Source organism: Polyergus mexicanus, unplaced genomic scaffold, assembly GCF_030449975.1.
Source record: "Polyergus mexicanus isolate NDT 795.1 unplaced genomic scaffold, iyPolMexi1.0 SCAF_19, whole genome shotgun sequence".
In the NCBI taxonomy this organism is placed as follows: Eukaryota; Metazoa; Arthropoda; class Insecta; order Hymenoptera; family Formicidae; genus Polyergus; species Polyergus mexicanus.
Genome location: NW_027223339.1, coordinates 2,750,921 through 2,768,659, shown reverse-complemented (window position 1 = coordinate 2,768,659; position 17,739 = coordinate 2,750,921). Strand labels below are relative to the sequence as shown.

General features: G+C 38.8%; 1 protein-coding gene across 13 annotated transcripts in view; it reads left to right on the top strand.

Annotated features, from left to right (window-relative positions):
* The window catches only part of Zfh2 (Zn finger homeodomain 2), a 313,903-nt gene that overhangs the window by 56,391 nt on the left and 239,773 nt on the right, over positions 1 to 17,739 (top strand). For 3 of the 13 annotated variants that reach the window (XM_070311092.1, XM_070311091.1, XM_070311086.1), the window contains exon 1: positions 13,703 to 14,038. The exons of the other annotated variants lie outside the window; for them this stretch is intronic. The gene's annotated coding sequence lies outside the window, so the exon portion shown is untranslated. Of the gene's footprint in view, positions 1 to 13,702; positions 14,039 to 17,739 lie in introns of those variants that run through there. 13 annotated transcript variants of the gene reach the window in all.

Below are 17,739 nucleotides of genomic sequence, written 5' to 3'. Positions count from 1 at the left end.
TATCGCATTGGGCCAGACTGTTCAATTGATAGGAAATCTCAATTTGATGTGGACCAAACGATATAAGCGAGCCGTAGACTTTTTTTTTTTTTTTTTTTTTTTTTTTTGGTAATAGCAATATATTGCTGTTGATAAACATGTATTGAAAATATGCACGATACTAACTTTGTGTTTATATATAATTTATTTAATCATATATGTATATATGTTGCACATGCACACATACATACACATAAAAATTCTCTTTGTATAAATTTAATTTTATCATAAAAGCCTAAGAACTGTGTTTATAAAACATCAATTTAAAAAGATTTAGCATTTTGTGAAAAGACTAAATATTTTTGTAAAAAAAAAAAAAAAAAAAAAAAAAAAAAAAGTGATTTCACAAGATGTCTGTAACATATATATACATTGTGGCCCCGAATGTTTTAGCCAGATTTTGAGATCTTATTCTGAAATTTAATTCTGAACAAAAAATTTCCTATAAACATACATCGAAAAAATGCTTTCTGAAGAAGTTATCGCTGACAAATCTCTGAAATCGTGATTATTTTACACATTTTTCCAAATATCATGGGAAACGTGCGTCTTTTAACAAAAAGTACCGAAACAAAAGTTGTAGAAAATTAAATTATCTTTCAAATGAGATCAAAATGATTGTTGTACGTTCCATAGATTTTGATTTAATCAGTTTCAAACGTACAAAAAGTGCTTTTGTTACTTATTGTTAGATCGATTAAAGTTGAATCAGGAGGAAATTCGTAAAGCGACTAGATCGGTCATTACTCGATGCCGAAAGTGTATTGGAACTAGGGGGTGGGGGTGGGGGGATATTTTGAGAACAGTTAGTTTTTTCACGTCTTTATTCATTTTCTACTATTACATGCTATTTTAGTTTAAAAAAATTTATTTTATTTTCATAAAAGAAAAAGATTTTTATTTTCTATTTTTATCGTTTTTTTTTTTTTTCAAGAAATTTATTAAGCTTAATTTTCATTTTATTTCATTTTCCTTTCACTTTTTGCTCTTCCTTTGCATCAGAAATTTTTGAGCGAAAACTTCTTAAAGAAGCATTTTTCGATCCATGTTTATAGAAAAATTTTTGTTCAGAATTAAATTTCCTATAAGATCACAATGTCTGGCTGGAACGTTCGGGGTCACTCTGTATATATACATATATATAATGCACATTCTTATTTCAATTTAATTCGAGATAATCAAAGTAATTCTTCTTTTGTATTATCTTTTTTTTTTTTTTAACAATACAATCTCAAATTTGTGAGCTTCAATTACGTCGCCTAAATATAAATTCTTTCTTTAATTTGTTATAACGATAGCTTCTCAACGCGCATGTCTTAGCGAGCATTTTTGCGAAAGCCGCATGTACGCCTATTAAACGTGAGTAAGACGGTATCGACTGCGATAAATTATTCTTTAACAATATTGGATTATAGTATAATTTTCAAGATCGTTTCGGTGTAGGTCAGTTTGCAGTTATATAGATTTTTAATCTACACCATGTCTCGAGCAAGTCATCAGTCGATCGCATTAACCTTCGAGAGCGGAGGAGTCAAACATTACCAGGCTAAGAACACGTTCTCATCCTCATTGTTCCAACGCCAAGGTTCTAGATCGGAGCAACGCAAAAGTAATTGAACGTCAGATTCAACTGGCAAGTGTACGTCATTAATTGGTCGTTTTTGATCCGATCTCCTATTATTATGGTTACGACCATCGTAGATCACGTGCAAAGGGGATACGGTATCGGGGTGAAAATACGTGTACACCGTAAATTACGGAGTGCTCGCGAGAAAGTTTATCAACTTAGATTAAACCTCTCTCAGTCCTGAAATCGGAGATTCGAGATTCCTCAGCTTTACATTCTGTTTCGTGAGCTTGTTTCATCTCTTAAATTCACAAAACTTAAGATCAAAAGTAGATTTTTAATTCTGTAAATTTATGTATTGTATATACATAGTCTGTTTTAAGATAAAAATTTACAGAATTAAAAATTTATTATCTCAAGTTTGCAAATTTAATTTTCATTATATACATACCATATACATACCATATACAACAATTGCCATAAGTTATCTTTTGTATAGATTGAAACAGTCTAATTTTAATATAATGCTTCTGAGAAAAGAATCATACTCGTTTTTTATTAAAATTCTGTATACAGAATCTCAGTTCTACGCATTTATTTGTTGTAAATGCATTTGGGCTTTATAGAATTAAAAGTCTAAACATTTCGAATCTCGGATTCTTTGACTAATAAAGTTTCCTGGCTCTTGTACTACGACAGAGGAATATTCAGAACAGATATCATCATTTTTAAATCTTGTATTCTAATTACATACTACGAATCGTCGGGAATTGTCTTTCCGCGTCTAGAAAATTTCGTCTAGAAAATAATCAAGAAACGAAGAACAAAAGATTATACATGCCGCGTGTTAAAAAAAATGAGAGATTTGGACGAGTAAAGTGTCGCTCAAGACAGCCGGATGCGCGCTGCTCGATTGGGCAATTAATAATTAATAGCCCGCAGGGACGAAAGGGACAATCCGTTAATTAATCGAGGCTACGTGGCCGCGCGAAGGCTAATTACAATTTATAATTAAGCAGCTTAACTTTGCGAGGCCCCGAACGGCGTCCGGGCCCGGCTACGTGCAATTAATATGATTAATTGTTCCACGAATTGTCGGGATCCGGGCCCCCGACGCACACCGACTCTCTCTCTTTCTCTCTCTCTCTCTCTCTCTCTCTCTCTTCTTCTCATTCTCAGACACACAGCATTCGCATTTAAAATCGCCCGTTGCGATCTCCGGTTCTTCGACTCCGTTGTGATATCTGCGTGTTCGAAACGTCGCGGAAAAAAAAATGAGACGAGCAAGCCTTCGAGACATTGTCGGGAGAAAACACTTTTTTTTCGGAGAGACTTTTTGTGAGTAGCGATTAATTAGATTTCTAATTTGAAGTCAGCGATCTTTCTGATAATTATAAATCCTATAAAACTTCTCTTTTAATTCTACGTATTTTCACCTTAAACTCCAATCAAAAGTTTTAACGTATCTTTCATTTTTTATTTTTTACCAATCTGTGTTTAATTATATAATATAATATTCATACATTGTTTTTTTTAATTTTTCGATATGAAATATTTTTTTAAAAGAAACACCTTATATACACTATTATTTAAAATGTTAATCTCGCGATGCATTTTCTTGCTCACGTTTTCTATTTTACAATTCATGAGTAAATCAATAAAAGGCGGACATTACGTCACGTTTAATTTCACAGCAACTTCTTCCTTGATTTAATATCGCGCTCTCCCAGAGCTCCCGAGTGCCCGATTTTTTGGTTCGAAATATACGGGTGTTCTCCCTGATTTAGGGAACTTTCTCCGCAACTTGTGCAACGAGTTGGAGCGCCGACGCGCGTTTTATGACGCGGACCGGCCCGCGAGAATTTACGATGTTTCCAGATACTTTATTATTTATTTTGGAAAATTCATTTACAGATTGCATTGAGACGTATTCTGTGACACGAATCCCACTTATAGTGTATGATATATCGTATCGCGAATATTTGCACGAGACATCGTCGTTATATTTTATGAAATGATCATGAGTGTAATAATTGCCATCGCAGGGCATAGAGGGATGGAGAAAAGCGTGATTTTAGATTAACGTTACCTGTTAATGTCGGACGGTAATTAAGAACAATATAAATATAGGAATCGTTAATGTTATTTGATATAAAGCGGCGTTAAGCAACGAAATATAATTTTTCGAATATCAAAGCAATATTTTTCCTTTTACAAAGATATGCGTAAAAGACACCTTATATATACGCTGCAAAGAATATCTCACCGGTACCCACAACGGGAGAAACATTAATTACAATAATCTGATATACGAATATATCTGATCCACGTAGCGATTAATTAAACGTGGCGGTCGAATGATAGTATTAATTTTTTATAACGTCATACTACTTTCTCGAATCACTCGCGAAAAATATCGCGTTATTTGCAATTGTATTAATACCCTCAATTACTGATCTTGCGATCCGCATCCGGTTATATTCGCGTAATTATAAATCCATCACGATTTTTGCCCCCAGCGGGTTATCTTAAAACATTACTTAAAGAAGACCATATATCTTTACGAAACCATTAAATATACACATGTACACGAAATAAATTATTATATGTTAAGAAGCATAGAGAGCTGAGAAAGATTAAGGATGCGGGGAACGTTACAGTAAGCCGGGTTTTTTTTTTTTTATCTTATTGTTCTGCAAAATCGCCGATCCAAGCTCGGCGAACTAAGTATCAAACGATGGATCTACGAGGGCATCGTGGAAAATAAGAAGGGACATTAGTGTGTAAATGAGGGGTTGCGAGGGCGAGAGGGAGATTGGCGAAAAACAACCTCCACCCGATATTAATAAGGAATCGTTCGTTTCTGCTGTCTAATGAAGGTACGTAGAGGAAAGGCTGCGAGCGCGCATGTGGGGGTGTATGTGGGGCGTGCTCGCGAAATAACGCACACGTACACGGCGCACACGCGATCACAATGGTCGGAGGGGTAGGTTCGTAGCGGCGGGAGAGAGGAACGACGGGGGGTTCTGATTGTGTTTCTCCGAATCAATATCATTAATGTAATACAGCAGAGTGTGCTTGATGAAGGCGCGATTACGCCCGGAAAAATCCACAGCACTTCCCTAATCGCGGATTCTCGGATCGATCGGACGCGTAACAGATCCGCATTCCGCTTCCGGTTCTACCACGAGTCTTCTGATTCAAGAATTTTCAGCGAGCGAAAGGCGTGTGGAGGACGACTCTCGCGAGAAGGAAATATTATTTCGCGGAAATAAAAATATTTTTATCCTTCTATTTTTTTTACTTTTTGAGATAACACGCATACTCTTATATCTAATATTCGAAAGAATTTTAAGTTGATTATATTTTAAAGATAAATTATGCTAAATGCAATAAATAAATTATACTAAATGATTATATATAATAAATTATTCTTAAAATATATAACCGATAAAAGACAATTTATAAGACACAAATTTTTATTTTTATAAATTGTCTTTTAACGCAACTTCATATTTTCCTACATATATTGAAATTTTAATACAAGCAAATTGAATTAAGAGCTTTATAATTCTACAGTGGATAATTTTTTCTCTTTTATTCTAGCATACACATTGTCGTAATAATGAAACAAAAATATATTAAACAATGAAGGTATTTTTGATCATATATTATACTCTTTTCACGATATAATTTATTATAATTTATTCAATAACATTACATATATAGGCGTGATAATGTTTCACATATATCAGTTATAGACCTCTATGATTACTGTCTGCAATTATTATCGGTCTATCTTTTTTTTTTTTCTTTTTTTAGTCCGATTGCAACACTTTACGAACGAATCGGTTTTGTGATTAAGCCGTGACTCAGTATTCATAATGATATTCCGTATCGATGTTTGACACGCCGATAAGCCGGTTGTCAATGGTCGACAAAAAATGGTTCTATTTTAGATAACTACACGCTTTGTTCATCGCGGTCGTGATTAGAGCGCAGATTAGAATCAAACGTACACTAGCGATGGATTAATATCGGTACTCATATCGTATGTTAAACACGACGACAGCGATGGCAGCCACGTTGCCAATGACCTGAGCAAAACTCTTGATTTTAAGTACTGTTAAAATGCTTGCGGGAAATTAACACGCGTGAGAAAAATGCGGTTAAATAACATTTTCTAACGTTTTTTAATATGCAGTCAACTGACAATAAGTGTTAACGATCTTGATAAAGGTAAACTCAGAATTTGTTAACTTTATATTTATGTAAAATATTAAAAATAGTAAAAAACTAAAAAACATTCTTTTAAAACAAATAACACACACGCATATTATATGGCATTTTTTTTTAAATATTCAAGATACAACGATATGAGATATTAGTTATTCTTTATTAGCGAACATTGACCATAGAAACGATGCGTTTTCATTTACGGCTTCATTCACCCCCGCTCGTGATTCGAGTGCAAACACATATTAGCGCGGTCACACTCGTATCTGGTGTTCTCGTCACGCTTTATCGCGACGGAGCGGAGGCGCGAGGACGTTTCTTAGGTATGTAATTCATGAAAAGAATATTCAATGGAAATGCTCGGACATTGGCAATGGATATGCTCGACGTGCACTACATTGCAATTTACGGCGATCTAATCGCGACTAAAGTTCAGGGCTGTGGAGCCTCGAGCGAGTCCCCGCAATACAGATCGTACGATATCAGAAAAGACTCGATTTATCATCGATCGTCGCATTTCCTATCTATGATTTAATTTCTTGTTGGTTTCGCAAGGATCATTTGCATAATGGAATATTACAATATATTTTCTATTATGTAGCCTTTATATCTTTAGCATTTGTTATTTAGAAAATACGAGAAATATTTTATTTTCGATAAAAGCAAAATTTATATCACTAGAAACGAAAATTGTTTTTGTCTAGTTCTTTTACGAAATATCGAAAGCGCAGATGATATACTATTGTTTAACACGCTTACATGTACATATATATTGTAATTTTTATTATTGATATTTGAAACTGTAGAAAATATACATAACTCTTTATTTGGATTTATCAGATACAAAGCTATCGGGTTACTTGCAAAATCAATTCACGCGTCCGACTCAATTTTTATTTCTCGAATCAAGCGTCCGTATCTCATATCCTCGTATCTCGTATTCCATCCTATAGAGCGGCCGTCGCGATAGATTCCGCTAGCTATACATAGTACAGGACGAGCACGACGGTTCGCACGCTCCTCCGAATCGACCGATCGATAGCTCGCGCGCGTCTTTGGAGAAGCGGCGACATGCAAGAAGCGAGAGATAAAAAGATGTGTTAGTATCGTTGAGTATTCTCTCTCTGTTTTTCTCTCGCGAGAGAACGTGACGTGGCGGGTATAAGTTCCTTACTAAAAAAAAAAAAAAAGAATATATTTAGTTTGATGAATCATGAGCTTATTATAAACGGAGCGTTTCAGTTATTTTTCTCATGTTTCTCATGTTAATTTTAACGACAGATTCTTTTAATGAAATTGTGTCGATATTTTTTTTTTTTTTAAAGACATTTCAAAGAAAGTCATTATCAATCGTAATTGGTAATTAAATTTGAAATTTAATATTTCGAAATTTAATGTCTTGAGAAAAGGTTTACTTGAATTTAAATAAGCTATAAAATTTTTCAATTAAAAGAAAATCAATCCTAAATCGATCAGAGGTATTGTCACAAATATTAAGATAATATTTCGCCACATATGGAAAATATTTTTTCTAAGAACAAGATTATATTGTATAACAAATACAACTGCAGAAAAAAATGTGTCGAAAATTATTATACTCTTTATAAAACTTAACAACCAAGTTTTCAGGATGGAATTAAATCTCGTCTTCGATAGAATTATCGATGCTATAATGAAATCTTTCGCGAGATTATCAGTCGTTCGTCGCTATATCGATTGTATATAAAAGTCGAGGATTTCAGGAGAGGGTGTAACTTTCGTGATAGTTTGTCTTCTTTCTAGGAACAGTATGACACCTTCGGCCAGATCGTTAGGTTCGTGCGTGTTAATTAGCGGCCACCATGTATATACCGCCATGTTTCGCCCACCTTTACCAACGTCATATTCCTCGGTCGAGCATGAGAACGGAAGAACCCCCGTAAGGGCAAGGCCTCGTGCTGGTGGGGGTGTCGCGGTAATATCTAGTACGTGCTACAGGTCGAGCGCTTATTAAAAACATCGAGCCTCGTCTAAGCGCGTCCCTTTCTACCCTTAGGGCACACGATCGCATACATGTACACACGAATGTACGCATACATACACACATGTACGCTCACCGGCAGCACGTGTATTGTAAGACGAAAGAATGTTGCCGGCTCTCGCCCTCGCACATGGGCTAAACTCGCGGCTTATTACCGTCCCTGGCAGGCAGCAACGGAGGATTATTAACTTTCGCAATTTTACGCACGGGCCCCCGATATTGTAGACTCCGCAATCCTTGTCTATTTAAATTTGCACGATCCTCGGCCCGACACGTTGCATACAGCAGTGGTTTCCTCGCGAAATTCTCTTGCATCCTGCGCAATCTCGCAGCGGGGACTAATATGGGTATGTACGACGCCCTACGTGACCCACATTGCAGATATTTGCAAGAATTTATGTAAGCGCAGAGTTAATCTGCGGGTTAGGTGACTTCTGTGTATTTGACAATCTACAATATTTATGCGTATGTATACACACACATATATTTCAAAAATCATATCTTATTATCGAATAAGATTTAATGAGATGGTTTTATTGAATTTATTTCTGTTTTAGAATTTAAATTCGGGGAAACTATTCAATTTTTATCATTAATTTTTAACTTAAAATTGAATTTAATCCTTATTGATCGAATACATAAATTATGTCTATATATTCTTTTTACTAATATATTCCGTGTGTTGTTTCTGAAATATTATAAGCAGATATACTTTATCGCGGTAGAAATATTCAATCTATTATAGATATGAGATTCTCGTGATTTCTCTAATCGAACATGCTATAAATCAACCAGTTCATTATGCATCTATCGATGCGGGCACGGGAGAAATGCGATAAATCGCTATAACGATCGCCCGGGTCGTGCTTGATGCGTCGCACAGTTACCCTTCTATCGCGGTAAATACCCCTGTACCGCGGGAAAACTGCTGTTGCAGTGTAGCATGTCACGGTTGCAGGTGCAATTACCTGCTATCTGCGTTTGTAATCGTTACCGTCACACCGCACCGACGACGCTTTTCACAGAACAATAGAAATGCGGCCACGGTACTTATTTATCACGCGTCTCGCTGTAAATTTGCGCCTACTCAGATCAATTTGTACGGCAAAACGAACCGCTAACCAATCGTTCGCCTCTCTTCGTATCCATTTCTTGTAGATTACTTTCGTCTATTTCTTTTATCGCGATAACGATGTTTTCGCTTAATGCGCGACATACAATTCCTCCCGATATTTGACGTAAAATTAGAGCGAGTTTGTAATTGTGTCATTCGAATTGATAATTGTCTCCGACTTTGCGTCAATCTCAGCGATTGGCAACGCAAAGAGCCTTGGTAATGAGCCAACCGATAATATTGCTAAGTTAGAGTCGAGTAATACAGTTCTCGAAATAGTTTATGACTTGCGGTGAAATATATTCGTCGGTTATATATGCATGATACCATTTATGTACAATTCGATAAAATCAGGCAAAGTATAAGCTTAAGAGAGAGAGAGAGAGAGAGAGAGAGACTTATTTATTTTTAAAATCTCTTCTATCGTAGTTTCAGACTTTTATGTAATTAGTTATACGTTTATATCTAATAAAGAAATACACAAGTCTTTTTATATTTTATATCATGTATAATAAAACTCGCTCTTCCAAATATTGCGCACGCGATCAATGAAAAAATCAAATTAATTAATTAATTAATTAAAATCAGAAATATGTAATAGTCAAACATATATATTTAATATGGTACATAAGATTTTCGAAAATGCATCAAAAGTTTGAATATATTGACAAATCTCTAACCCTCTGTTGAATTTTCTTCTTCCGCCGTGACAGCGGATTTTCGGCAATTTTCGCGCTTTCCCGTGGGAACAGGGTGAGGGGGCCGGGTGGGGGGTGGGGGGGGAAGAGGAGTTGACAGAATTAACGAGACGTCATAAGGACCGAGGCATAATTGTGTCAACGGCGTATAACGGGAGTGATCGCGTACTAGTGTAATCAACTGCAACGAGCTTTACAGGATGAAATAAAGAAGGATAGACGAACACATCGGTGAGAGGGAGCGGATAGAAGGAAAAAGAAAAAGAGTGGAACGTAGATTGAGAGGAAATGGGAGAAAGAGAGAGGGAGAGAGAGAGAGAGAGAGAGAGAGAGAGAGAGTCTCATAGGGGAATGAAACGGAATTAAGGAGAGAAATAATGCGACGGGAAAGAAACTGGCCCCGTCACGGGGGTTGCTCGACAACGATGCGCACACAACTGCACGATCGCGTATAAGAGGCCTTGGTACACGCGTTGATGACCGAGACTCGTCCCTAATTGCGCCTGATGACACCGTGTCCTCGGGGTTGGAACCGCAAAGCACCCTTCGATCGTCTTTCCTCTTCCCTCCCCCGCCCCCCCCCCCCTCCCTCCCGCCTTGCCCTCCTGACTGTCCGACAGTCTCGAACCCTCCGCGAACGACACGACCAGGGAAAACTCTGGTCGGCCGGGACATGTGTCGTGTTCAAGCATCCGGAAAAGCACACCGGGTTATCTAGGATCCGGACGAAAATACACGGCACACGCTGGAGGGTTCTACGCTCCTTTTTTCGTCATCTTCCTCCTTTTTTTTCTCCCTGGTTTTCTCGCCAATGGATTCGTAAAGGCGACGATCGCTTTTACCTGTATTTATTACGCTGTGACTGATCGTGAGGCTATTGCTTTCTTATACAAGGAACATTTGCTACGAGAAATAATCGTCACTTATTTCATAATAGCAGTAATAGTCGCCTATCAATATTGCAATTTTTTTTCCCTCGGATTTACATCGTATTTTATTTGGGGGATACGAAAGCTGATGCTTTATAGGAAATAATTCGACTGCAGTGCGTTAGTAACAATAAGACTTTGTTGGTTCGATGAGTACACACACACACACACACGCGCGCGCGCGCGCGCGCACAAAGCACCTAATAATAGATTCCGTTTGAGAGCGCGTGCTGCACCTAATGACTGGCGGGCATCATTATCGATTTCGAAGAAAAATATTGAAGAAAAATATTCAACTGTTCCTAACGTCATTCAACATTACACGTTTTGAACCACCTTGTGTAAAAAGCTTGTGATATGATGGAAAATAATCGCAATCTCTCGAGAATATTCGCAACGAAAGGACAGGATTTCTATTAGATATTCTATTAGAGATTCTTTGTTAACTTCGCTTTGATCGCGTTTTTGTTGTAACTTATTGCTCGGCAAAATATATTAACATCTATTCTATCGCATTTATTTAATAAAATGTAACGAGGCTAAACTTTAAGCTCAATTAATTGATATTTACGGTTATTATGCATTCTTACGCACGGTTGTCATTCATAATTTCGAAAATTCTATAGAATTTGTGAAATCACGTAACCGGAAACATTATTGCAATTAAAAGAGAGAAGAAATTTTCTTTCTCTCTCTAGATATATTTATTTAATTATTAGAGAGAAAGTCTATCGCGTTATATTTATATATTTTTTCGAATTAACCAATAATTTCCGCGACATCTGAGCATTGATCGAGCGCCAATTCTTATTCGGATACGACCGCGAAATGTAATTTTGTCGTCGATCGATTAATCGGCGGTCAGTCTTGGCGCTGAATCGAGAATGAGTTTCGCCGATGTGGAAGAGCGATGTACCGAGAAGCGGAGATAGAACGTCGGACCAGGCACGTTATGAATATATTATATCTCCGGCTGCAAGGGATGCTGGCACATGCGCCGATTGGGTGGCTCCACCCTTGTCTCCCGCCGGGACACTATCTTCCTCTCTCTCTCTCCCTCCCTCTCCCCTCATCTCGCTTCCTCTCCCGCAGCCCTCTCGGTCTCCGCTCGCGCTAATTATACATGCGCTAACCAACCCACCTCCAACGAGGCCCGACCTGTCGCCCTCTTCGTAGAGAGGGTTGAACCACTCTTGTCCTCGCGGCCCGGAGGCTGGGTGGAGCGTGGACCCGCTCTTTCTATGTCTACCACGAGTCTCACTTTGCTTAATTAACGCGGAGGCGTTAACTAACTTTTGCCCACCCATGCTTTGCAACCCTTTACTCACCCGGGAAACGGAATCGCCGAGGCCGTTGATTGGCTTCTTGCACATCCCGGTAATGTCGATTCCCGAGAAACGGCTTGAATGGTTAATCGAGCGAAATTAGCACACGGGATGATTTGAATTATCACAGAATATACTATAAATATGAGAGATACAAGAAATTATATCCCAAGATTAACATTATTTTCAAAGCTAATATTTAAAATATAATGTACACCTGTAATTATTAAAACCCCATTAATTCTTAGATCTATTATAATTAATTTCGCGAACTCTTATGAATAAATATGAATAAGTAAAGTTCTATTATTATTAAAATCTGCAAAACGCGTCCTTAATCACAGTCCTTATATAAGATTATTATTGTATTCGAGTATCTCGTGCATCTGTAATTTATTCGCCGATCTATCTGGAAAGGCAAACGCTGTTCTTATTATAATTTTAATCATGCTATTTTATATCATTCCCGTCACGTCTACCTCGTCGCACCGAGACCCAATTCTCGGCCACGAATGAACTCCCGCAATTTCTACGAATCCGAGAGAAACTCGTAAATCAGTATGTACTCGGAATTCACGTAAGCTCACTTAATTCGAAATGTTTAAACATACATGTTTATGCCTATGGCGTAATTAAAGGAGCAAACGGATATTGCGTTTTTATTTAATATATAACGACGTAATAAACTGAAACCCGACATCGTTAACGCGAATAAAATTTGACATCTATTCTTTGTTGGAAATACGAATACTTTATGATATTAACGCGAAGAAACTAACTGTTACATATTTATAAAATATTTAATATATCGCGCTCTTATCGATATTATCCCGAACATATTTTTATCGTTTTATATAAATGGAAATTCTTTCCGAAGGATGAAATATGTATATGGTATTCTACATTAATTACCCAGTCAGACGTCGCTTCGTCCATCTATGCCACAGCATTTACCTTCATTTTCATCCATATTCGCAGAATACGCCTATTTATTTCTGTGAATATTTTTAACAAACATCCCGCAAAAAATAACTACCATGCAATGTTCAATTTACGACAGTGCCACACGCACGGGCTGTCGAGGTGGAAGATTTCTCCGCTCCGGCATGCTCTTCGTTTCCATCGTGAAAATGACCGAGACGAAGCCGCGCAATGCGCCGGGGCAACGGGATAAATAAGAAGAAGCGGGTGAGGAGACGAGGTGGGCGAATGCAGCGCAAACACACGGCACCCGGATGAAGAAGAAAGACAAAGAGGCAGCGACGGTAGAGAGAACGCGGGAAGGGGGGGGAGGGGGGCGGGAGGGAAGAGGCGGAGAAGGTTGAGCGGAGGATGAGGGGAATCGAATCTCTTTTCCCTTCGCGAAAGAGGAAGAGACCAGGAGAGAGCCGCGAAACGCGGATTCGACAAATCGAAGTGTTCCCCTCGAAGTGTGCGCGGATGGGGAGATGGCGGGGGAGGAGGGAGGGGGGGGGGGAGCGCGAGAAACGCGAGACGACTGTGCTAGATGAAATAAGAGAGAAGGGAAGAGAGATAACGTGGGTGGCGGTGTGTGTATGTGTGTGTGTGTGTGTGTGTGTATGTGCCGCCTTCGACGCGCAGGCCCTATGCAAAATAGCAAGGCTGGTGGGGTGACGGTACCGTTGGAGACCCCCCGGAGCCGCGCGACGGGGCAAACAACCCCTTAGTTCTGCCGTAGTAGCGGCCGCAGACGCCCCCACCACGTGTGCGTGTGTCGTGCGAGACGCCTTTCGCCGTCGTCGTCGTCGTCGTCGTCGTCGTCGTCGCCGACCGTTGTCGTACGTCGTTATCGTCGACGGTAGCGCCACTTCCGACCGGAAACGCGCTCGGACCCCCCGCGTTTTTGCCCCCTCCCCCTCCTCCTCTCCATCGAGTGGTCATCTCCTCCCGCGCGTATAGATCTTGCGGGTCTTGTACGGGCCTAGTGATTTTTGCCGACCGGTTCCGCGAACGATCGCGGGATCCGCGGCGAGAATCATCAAGTGAATCATTAGTGAACGTGTTATATACCGGAAGCGGGCTGCTCAGAGGTATCCTAGAGGAAGGATGCGACGATACGGGTAATTGAAATCGACTCCAAGCGAACGAGGTAAAAAGCAGATTGCTGATTTCGAGATCGACAAGTTTTAGAATAAACAATTAGTCCAACTTTCGATAAGGCTCGCGCGAGACTAAATGAAGTGCGCTGGCGCGTCATAGTTCATTGCGAGAATCAGTTCGATCGGAAATCGATGGTGTCGCGCCGAGATTCTATGAATCCGTAGTCCCATCCTTATCTTGTCCCCGTAGTGACTTATTTCCCAAACGGATGTAGCGCGTATATTGATTAGGTAAGCAATTTGTCATGAAAATTGCGCCCCTTTGCAAACGAAGAATTTATGATCGCGAGATATATGAAACGAAACATTCAGATTTGCGATAACATGAACGACTGGTTAGAACCGGCGATCTAACTATAGTATAGTATCGCTACAGGATCCCACGCTAATCCAGTCAATGAGAAGACATAACATAAGAAAACGTTAACGCGAACAATTTTGCAAGAGTCTCCCTCCTGCGACCGCGTAAACTTCCACTCTTTATTCGCTCATAAACTAATACGTATGCATATTCGCGAGACGAAAATGGAATATCGCCGGGCGAGCAATTAACGACGCCTATTGTAATTAACATGCTCGGCAACGATCGTATAAATATAATACGGAGAACGCGTCATCACGAGATTCGCTTCTTCGATGATCAAGTTCCCGTGGGCTTTATAATTAAACGATTGACGACAATGAATCCTGGGACGAATACTCGACGAAGGATCCAAGATACGAGAAGGAGCGAATGAATGACGACACTCAAAAGGAAAGAGGAAAGAAGTGGGGAGGGGGGGGAATTAAAAATAGGTACAGACGAGGTTGATTAATCGCCGATCAATTAATAGTTACGGGGGGGGGAGGGGGGAGCGGCGATGCGTGGCGCCGGGCGTAGAGTCGCAGGCTGATAATCGAAAGATTCCAGATTCGATTTCGCTCGGGTCCCACCCTCCCATATGCCTCGAAAAAGAGGTTTCTCGCACATTACCCTATATAAGGCCTATATTGATTTATCATATATTATCCTATCCAATACCTATATTAGTTTATCGTATATTAACCTATCTTATAAACCAGTTGGATGGCCGTATGACGAGTATTCGTCGGAGCCAATCCCCACACGAAGAAGAAGAAGAAGAAGAATAGTTGCGGGACCTGGAGGCGCGGCTGTTACGTCACCCGCTTTGGTTAGGCTCTCATTAATTAGTTATTAACGGCGCGCCGCGGTAATTACAGATGCAAATCGGTCCCATCTATGATCTACGCCCGTCATTATCTCCGCGGCGATTTCGTAATTCCGACTCGACGCGAGCAACGTCGCAACGCTGTGAAAAAGTGCGCAAAGCTGGAAGATCGAGGCAAAGACTAATCGTCTTGGGACGGATCGAAAAGAGTCGAAGTCGCGGATTCGGGCGTCGAGCGTCTCTTCGAAAGGAAGAGATGCGATCGGCCATCTCCTTCTCTTTTTCTCTCTCTCTCTCTTTTTTTTTTTTTTCTTTGACTTTCTGGCATAACGTGCACGTGCGAACAATTCAGCAGACACATTTCGGGAAATTATTTACGACGCAAAAATTTACACGCAGGGAAAGAGAGAGAGAGAGAGAGAGAGAGGATGATGTGGGTAAATCGGAACATTCTGTACATCGCGCATCGATAAAATCCGAGACGAGCGTCTCTCTTTATATCACATTTATGTAAACTATATACGATAATACGGTATATATCCCGGCGTTTAATATTTTAGCGGAATAAAAGAGAGAGAGAGATGCCTTTCGATGTGTTTATTGGCGAATCTTCCATAAGAGGGAACGGGAGAAGATATAAATTAAAGATAGAAATTTCAAGCGAAGACGAATCGCTTTCGTACGAATCGTTGTTTAACGTTTAGCGCGGAGTCGTACGGGAACCGAGATGCGCATACGTCCGAGAAATTATTCGCTGTCCGGGATTATTTAAGAGCGCGCGTTTTCTTGAATAATGTGTAACTCGATGAGCCGAATCCGCGCCGTGATTCGAGGTGAGATCCATCTTACGCTTATTGGCAAAATGCCATAAAACAAACGCGCTGATGATGGCAGGCAGGCAGGCAGGGGTAAAAGACGTATTGAAAAATTCATCGACACGTTTATTTCAAGATTCAAGTCTTTTGTCCCTTCGAGCTAACGCGCCACGATGTTCCCGCATTTTGATAAAAACCATCGTCGAGATCTCCGTCGGCTAATTGTCACGAAAAAATAACGGCGGATAGGATAGAATTTAAGATGAATCACTCAACAAGTCAAACCGAGTGTTGACTTACGATTTAACGCTTGACCTTTGAAAACAAGATTCCCCCCCTTAATGTCGTAATCGTTTCTGTAAACAAGTTAGATTTATCTTGAACAGATCTCTCTCTCTCTCTCTGAATAATTATCTCTTTATTAATTACGCTTCAATGCTTGTTCTTAATTGAAATGTTACCGCGAGTCATCAATATAAAATATATGTGTAATCCTGTTATTTCTAAAAGCGAAAGAAATATATTCCATAGATATGAAATTATAATAGCATATATATACAATATTAAATTGAGATAGTTATGTTGAATAATGATTAATTTTAAATAATCGATCTTATAGAAACGATAAACATTAAATAAAATTTGATATATAAAAAGTATAATATAAGTATGTTAAAAATTAATGCTTTCGCAAGCGATATAAAATATTAATATCAATTATCTTTAACATCGGAGTAAAGAGCATAATATATGGGGCTGTTATTTAATTTTGCGCAGATAATAGACATTTTATAAATTTGTCCGAAGTAATTTTATTGCGTATAAAAATTTCAAAACGAGCAGTCTCTTATTATTATTTAAAGAAAAATATATATGATTTGAACGATTAATCTTTCGGTCTTGATATACACGCTAAATTTTCATAGCGAATGTAACGGGAATATTAAATACCTACTCGTTCACTTTCCTCCTTCGTTTCGTCCTCGGTCGACGTCGATCATCTCTACGATATACCCATCTACAGTCGCGCCGCCGCTGCCTGGCAGGAACGAGCCGCGCGATAATTACGATAAAACCGACAGCAACGCGCAGACCGGAGTTAATTATTCAACGCCACGCGTGCGTGCCCACGTTGTGTCCCGCGAAGAGAAATACTTGGAGACGATAGGCCCTTCGATAGGGACTTTCGATGAAACGCTTATTAACTAATAGAGAATGATAGAACATGTAGCACACTCGCCGATGCGATTTTATAACAAGAATTATGCTGGGAGAACTGCTTTCTTTTATCTGAATTGATCGAATCATCATCGTATGTTACGATAATTGATAGAAAATTTTGTTACGCGAACGAAAAATTAATTGTTCTGTTATTTATTTTGTACGATAATCTTTTATATTTTCAATATATAATTAAATTGAGATTGTTATATTCGAAATGATGATTAATTTTAAAAATAATCAATATTATAGAAACATTCAATAAAATTTCACATGTCAAAAGTAGAATACTGCTACTGTTTTCTTTTTTATTTTCTAATAGATAGATTTTTGTGATATTAATATTGATTTTAATAGATGGTATATAATATATACATCTGCATTATATTTTCATTGATTAAAATAATTTTGCTTCCTCATAGAGGAAGCTTTGTTTTCGCGACAAATTTTTTTTTCGTGTTTTCTACACCAATGTGTTTAGAATGT